General features: G+C 35.8%; 1 long non-coding RNA gene across 2 annotated transcripts; it reads right to left on the reverse strand.

The window, feature by feature from the left end:
• Positions 1-2,889: 2,889 nt before the first annotated feature.
• LOC309502215 lies at positions 2,890-6,839 on the reverse strand. 2 transcript variants are annotated; one of them, XR_014207199.1, is made up of 5 exons: positions 6,430-6,839; positions 6,103-6,142; positions 5,832-5,913; positions 5,470-5,632; positions 2,890-4,773 (listed from the first exon to the last, which is right to left on the reverse strand). It is a non-coding gene; the product is annotated as an uncharacterized lncRNA (long non-coding RNA). The 2 variants fall into 2 exon arrangements; XR_014207200.1 differs by having other exon boundaries at positions 6,103-6,839.
• Between the last annotated feature and the right edge of the window lie 809 nt (positions 6,840-7,648).

The raw sequence follows: 7,648 nt of genomic DNA on the forward strand, positions 1-7,648 counted from the left end.
CCACTAAACCTACTCTTAATGACGCTAAAAGCTACACTCCAACACTGGTCTGAGGCTACGTCTATATTAATCTGGATACATTTTCGTTTAAAAACGCTCTCCATCCACACTAGTGTTTTCAGGCATTTTCCGACATTTCAGTGTGGATGAGAAACTTTTGGAAAACGCCTGAAAACGCTAAATTCACATTACTGTGCATGCGTACTTTACACATTACTGTGCATTACTGAGATGATACAGATGGATAAATAATAATAATAATTAATAAAGTTATTGCGCAATTCTTCTGACGGTTAATTTTATTTAGCTAAATATCTCACCATTCACTGAGTCAAACTCAGTCACCATATGTTTGGTCTAAAACGCAACTGCTCTCATGTATTGCCGCAGGACAGCAAATGTGAACTACATTTTCTGTCATCTTTGCAGGACTGTGATATGAAGAGTGTGCAAAGTAACATATTTTAGCAACAGTGTGAAAATGAATAGCACATACTGTAACTGGCACAATACCAGTATAAACATGAATATCTGTTGGTACCAGAGTTTCCGCTAGAAAAAAATGGTGCCGGTCAAAGTGACCGGCAGAGATTTCGTTTTCCGGACATTTTGATGATATGCCGGTCAAATATTGCCTCTTAATTAGTCAAGTTGAGGAAAACTGGAGGCAGGCTATGTAACTTAAAAAAATTACATAATCAGGCCGTATAGAACGCAACATGTTTATTAGCCTAACTTTCAAATAGACGGGAAAAAAAAACATGAACGTCCGATTGGCGTCAATCAACGCCAATTGTTTTTACTATGGTTTCACATTCATAGTTTAACAAACCAATCCCCCTTCCCCACATAAAATATCTGAATATCTCGCGGTGTAAATAGCCGCATTTCCATTACAGATTTGCGCAAATGTTTTGCGCTATTATCTAAATATCGATAAAAAACTATTGCGAAATGACGGCGTTTCCATTAACCGATGTTATATGCGACTAAACGTCCTTTTTTCTCTCACGATAAGTCATTTAAAAAATCACGGCAACGGACGTTGGTTTATATAATATCACTGCCACCGCATTAGACATTATTATTATGATTAATGGAAGGAGACGTGGCGTGTTATCCAAGCATTAATGGCAGGGAAAGACCCTTGTACTGCGAACGACACACATAAGGAGTTTCTGGGTGTTTCGCCCTCATTTCTGCTCCGAGGTTTTGATTGTGGCATTTATTTGAGATTTAGAATCCAGTATTCCTATAGGCTAATTATTGTTTCTTTTATGAATTTAATAAAGCACTCTGTCTCGTATTCTGTCCAAACGATCCATGTAGGCTACTTTTGTCCATTCGTTTTTCCTTTTTTAACCCGTAATTGAAAAACGAAAAATGAACGGTTGTTGTCTTTTAAAACGCAAAGTTGAACACCAAAATTTTAATTTGAACTGGCTACACCAACTGCTGCGCAAAAAAAGTAAATACCGACGCATTTTCTGATTTTTGTTTATGACTTTTTGCCCCTTTATTAAACATTTAACATATTCACAAATTAATATGGAAAACATGTCGATTTTACTGGTTTTCAAAGGCCAAATTAGAACCTGGAATTGATGTTTTTCCCGCAGTGCTGAATGAGAAGAGCCATTAATAGCCTATAATAAATAAACTATTGTTTTCTAAGTGTCGGCTAAAATCACATCTCCATCTCCGCTGTTAAGCAGATGCGCTTTTAGAGAGAAATGCACCTTTCATACAGATTAGGTACATAATCAGAAGGTATTAGCTTTCGATTCGAATTTGTTTGTTTTAAAGTGGACATTTCAAGCTTTAGCCTACATAGGCTATATTTTGTTTCAATTCTCACGCTCCAGTTTATGGAGATCATGAAAGTGCGTCTGATTTTTAATTTTTAATTTTACAAAAGCACAACGTTTTCTTGTTATTGTGAGTTTACACAAATAAAAGTAGTTGAGAATAATGTATTATTATTTTCTGTATGACCAGAAATGACAGAGTATTTTAAGTTGTTTCCACTGTTAATAGGAAAATGCAAGTGGTCACGCCCGCGCCTCCGTGCCATGCAGTGCGCGCTCCACACTCAGCTTTGTTCCTTTTTTGCATAAAAGCGTCTTCTAAATATAGCTTATTAAATGTTATAATATAATAAAATAATAGAAAATGATTATTATTTGCGTAGCTATACATGGACCTCAAACACACCGCGTCTTCTAAGTCAGGTGACTGCAAATGCGCAAAAACTGTTTCCATTGCAGTTTTGCGAAATATTCCTTTTTCGAATTGCCTGAAAAACCACCTCATGCGAGCATAAAAACGTTCTTGCGATAAACGGGAGTTTTTGCGAAATTAACGTGTTTCCATTGTGCGTATTTTTAATTCGCAATTTCAATTTGAAGGGTAGCCTAATGGAAACGCGGCTAGTGTCTCTCCGCAACACTGTAAAATCCGATTAGTTCAGCTTACTCAAAAAAAGCATGCAAACCGATTGCACTTAAAAAACTAAGTAACGTGAAATAGGAATAGTATGTAGTACTAACAAGTGCATTTCTAGTAGTGTACACTTACAAGAGAGTTCCAGTAACTTAAAACTAATTTGTATAGTATACTTGATTATTTACTTTAGATGTACTCATTTATGCTAGTTGTGTTAACTCTGATGTTTTCTGCATACAACTTGGAATTACTGAGTTTACTTTACTTCAAAAGCAATCCAGTTTACTTGTTAAAACCATGCAAACCGATTGCACTTAAAATAGCAAGTAAGCTTTACTCCAATAACTTAAGTGCTATCAATCATCTATTATATATCATTGAGAATACTTTCACAATTTGACAAAGATAACATTTACAACTGGACAAATAAATGTAAGGCAATGATACAGTTCAAAGGTACATTTATTGTATTTGTTTTCTAAACAACTGACACAGGGGTGGTCCACACAAGTTTGCATTGGGGTATACAATTTATGTAAATAGTCACTTTAGGTTTTTACATTTTTTGGGGGAAAAAACCCAAAAAACATTAACACTTTATAATAAGGTTTATTAGTTAACATTAGGTAGTGTATTAACTAACATGAACTAACCATGATAAATGCATTTGTTACAGTATTTATTAATCTTTGTTAATATAAATACAGCTATTCATTGTTCATGTTAGTTTACAGTGCATTAACTAATGTTAACAAATACAACCTTTGATTTTAATAACGTATTAGTAAATGTATATAAAATCTGAATAAAAATAAATATATTAGAGACGATACCCTGACTCTAACAGATTCTCAACAAACAGCTTTAACAATTCAATACATAACAATGACTCACTTTAATCAATAACACTTCGGAGACCAAACTTGGTATATAGAAGTGCAAAAAAAGTGGCTACATTCATTAACGATGGAATAGTATTTCATCATTTAAGCCTAAACGATGAAAAAGCAATGTCTCTGACACACATGTACATTAGAAATGAATACGCTGACAGATTCTTAAAGGGTTAGTTCACCCAAAAATGTTAATTCTGTCAGTAATTACTCACCCTCATGTTGTTCCAACCCCGTAAGACTTTTGTTCATCTTAGGAACACAAATGAAGATATTTTTGATGAAATCTGAGAGGTTTCTGTCCCTCCATACACTGCAATGTCATTGCAACTTCCAAGGCCCAGAAAGGTAGTAAAGACATAGTTAAAATAGTCCATGTGACTACAGTACTTCAACCTTAATGTTATGAAGCAACAAGAATACTTTTTGTGCGCAAAAAAAGCCCCAAATAACGACATTATTCAACAATCTCTTCTCTTCCACGCCATTCTCCTACGCTGTTAACGTAGTGTAAACGCCCAGTGCTTCTGGGTTCTACGTCAGATTGAGGCTTATTATTGGCTGACGCTGGTCATGTGTGATGCTGGCCAATAATAAGCCTACGTTCTGACAAAGAACCCAGAAGCACTGGGATGTTTACACTACGTCAACAGCGTAGGAGAATGACGTGGAAGAGAAGAGATTGTTGAATAATGTTGTTATTTGGGGGGTTTTTTGCGCACAAAAAGTATTCTTGTTGCTTCATAATATTAAGGTTGAAGTACTGTATACATGGACTATTGTAACGATGTTTTTTTCTGGGCCTTGAAAGTTGCAATGACGATGCGGTCATTGGGAGGTAGAAAGCTCTCAGATTTCATCAAAAATATCTTTATTTGTGTTTTGAAGATGAACGAAGGTCTTACGGGTTTTGAACGACATGAAGGTGAGTAATTACTGACAGAATTTTCATTTTTGGGTGAACTAACCCTTTAACTTGCTCATGAACTAATGGGCTGACAATTTTAAAGAAGTGGCTTAGTTTCCCTTTTATTTTTCTATCAACTAATCTAATTCCACTGTCATAAACAAATGTAATCTAATGCCAAACATCATCAATCTTGCACATTTGATTAATCAACAGGAGATTGTTCAGAGATTGCAGTTTTGGTGAGAGTTTGTTCTGTCTCAAAGCAAGCATCAATTTCTGAATGAAGTTAAAAGTATTTTTCATGTCTTTTGGGTAATCCAAATTTAAAGCATAAGACAGACCAAAATAGATGCAAATTGCCTGAGGCAGGTTCTGCAGATTATCCATTACAATACCTCTCTCAACAATGATGGCAGTAGACACTGGGCAAAGGTAGAGTTTATTTAGAGAGGGAAGTTGTTCTTCATCAATGACAGTCAGCACCCCAACAGATAGTTGTGCCCAGGCTTCATCAACATCACATACCTGAATGAAACCAAACAATAAAAATATTACAACAGAGAAAAGTGAAAAGGCATGATTTATCAATTATCAATTAAAATTGTATAATTTAAAAATGATTTATGGTGAATGGCTGTATATTTTAATGATGGATAGATGCACTTTTATCATGGATGGATGTATTTTGATGGACTTGAACAAATATACGGCCATTCACTGCCATTATAAAGCTTGGATGAGACAGGACATTTTCTAATATAACTCTGATTGTATTTGTCTGAAAGAAGAATGCTATATACACCTAGGATTACTTGAGGGTGGGTAAATCATGGGATAATTTTAACTTTTGGGTGAACTATCCCTTTAAGTATGCAAGGTATTGAATTAAAACTACAGTAAAAATAATTTTGTTAGAAAATTATAAGAAAGCCATTGAAGTCCATTATATGGAGAAAAATACTGGAATGTTTTCCTCAAAAACCTTAATTTCTTTTCGACTGAAGAAAGAAAGACATGGACATCTTGGATGACATGGGGGTGAGTAAATTATCAGGAAATGTTTTTTTGAAAGTTAACTAATCCTTTAAGATTACAGTCCACAGTTAAAGAGTTTATCAACAAAACCCCACAACACTTTAGACAACAGCTAGATTGATTGTAAGCAAAACCATGATCAACTCAGAATAATAATTAAAAAAATTAAGGCTGCAGTAAACTCACCCCTGTATTAATTTGCTGCATAAGCTCATCTAATTTATCTCCAATGCTTCTTGAAGACTTGAAGATTGTGACAAAGAGTGGTGTGTAGCGATCCACAGCACCATAAAAGTTACTCTGCAGTCTGCAGATCTGTGGGGACTATCCTGTTAAACTCTGCAAACACCTAAAACACAGGCAAAAAAAAAAAAGAAAAAAGGCATGGGACAGTGTGGAAATCTTTCAATGAACAATTATTTTTGATTTTTCTGATCTTTATAAAAAATATCTTTCAATGCATGGTCAGGCCAACAGGCCAATTCTAAAGCCAAACCTAAACAGAATGTGGTTTCTCATGGTGGAAAAGGGTATGAATAAGTACTTACTTGTCTCTCTGTAAAAAGAGCTGGCCACTGCTCCATCTGCATCCACAATTTCACGTCTTCGCATTGAGAAGGTCTGGTCCATCTTTGATGCAGTGATAAAGCAGTTGAGTTCGAGTAAAAAAAATAAATAAAAAATAAAAATCACTTTACAGTGCTTGCATTACAATCTGAATTTACTCAATTTAAAAAATAATAGTTTAATGCTGTTGTGAAATCACAAATACTGTCAAAAAGCATCACATACTTCATCTCTGCATAAGCTGCAGGTTACCTTTAACTGTAGACGTGCACCATTTCACCAGATTTGGAACCTTAATAATGTATAAACCAATGCCAACAGAGGAGAATGCATCAGTGAAAATGGTAAAATAGAAAAACATAATTCTTACATTTGGAACAAATAAATCGCTTTTCAGGCATTCCAGGAACTGTTATGGTACCTGATAGTTTTATGCGCAAAAAAACCAAAAAAACATATTCTTCAAGCTCTAATTAATTATTTGGTAACGTTAGACATTAAGGAAATCAGCAAAAATTAGCGACAGACAGTAAAAAAAAAAAAAACATTCACACAAAAGTCGCATGCTTGATTACTCACCTTATTATTATTCCAAAAACGTAGCGAAGCTCCAGATAAAAATGTAGGTAGTCTGTCAAAGTCTTTCCACATCTGCAAAATGGGCGCCGAAAATAAAATACGCACAGAATCTATTGCGCATGCTCTCACAAGTGCCGCTTCTTCTTCTTTGTTTTTTCTGCACATTAGGCATGCTTTAATTCACTGCTGCCTCTCACTGGTTTAGTAACGTCATTGCATCCTTTGTTGCTACTTGCTTATTTCAAGTAAGCGTCACTCAAACGATTGAGTAACTTGTTATTTTCACCCTGCAATTGACTGTAACTCAACAAAACCTAGTAAGAAGTATGTATTTTATGTTACTGAGTAAAGTTTACTAAGTATATGTGAGTCAGGAAAGCTATTGGATTTTACAGTGAACTTGCAATGCGCATAAGCCGCGTAACCTTGTTCTCCGCAAGGCGACTTCGCTGCTTCGTCTTGATCCGATTCTGCTTTTTCTCCGGTGGTGGTGGAGCTGTCTGGACATCTGAGGCTTCAGGCGTTCCTGATTCACCATCGTCCGTCGCGTCTGGCCTCTGAAAAAAGCTTTTACGGCTAGTCTGCCTGGGCCTGGCCATATTTGAAACGTCTCACTCATTCGTTCGTTGTTTAAGTCTATATTACAGCCGTTTTAGGCGTGCGCTTTATTTGAAATGCAGCATGCGATGTTGTTTAATAACTTTCACACGGTAGAGCCTGTTCCTTTATAAAAGCCAAAGGTCGGTGTATTTTTGTTTTATACATTTTAGGCTTATTCTCAAATTCAGATTGTGTTAGGGGGGCGGGATTATTAGGTAATTTTAATCGGACAATTTGACCGGAGAGATTTAATTTTGTCGGACATTTCATTTTTTTTTCGGCCAATGTCCGGTAATTACCGGACAACGGAAACCCTGGTTGGTACAATATGCGTCAAATGACTAAGCTTACGTCATCGCTGTTAAAGGGTACCTATAATGCCCCTTTTTACAAGGTGAAAAATAATTATCTGATGTCCCCAAATTGTGTATGTGAAGTTTTAACTGAAAATACCCCACAGAATTTTTTTTACAGCATGTTAAAATTGCCACTTTTGAGGGGTGAGGAAAAAAGCACTGTTTTTGTGTGTGTCCCTTTAAATGCAAATGAGCTGCTGCTCCCGGCACAGGAAGGAGCTTCAAGAGCTCGCGCTTCAGTGTCAGGACAATCTCATCCAGTG

This window comes from Leuciscus leuciscus, assembly GCF_965113295.1.
Source record: "Leuciscus leuciscus genome assembly, chromosome: 7".
In the NCBI taxonomy this organism is placed as follows: Eukaryota; Metazoa; Chordata; class Actinopteri; order Cypriniformes; family Leuciscidae; genus Leuciscus; species Leuciscus leuciscus.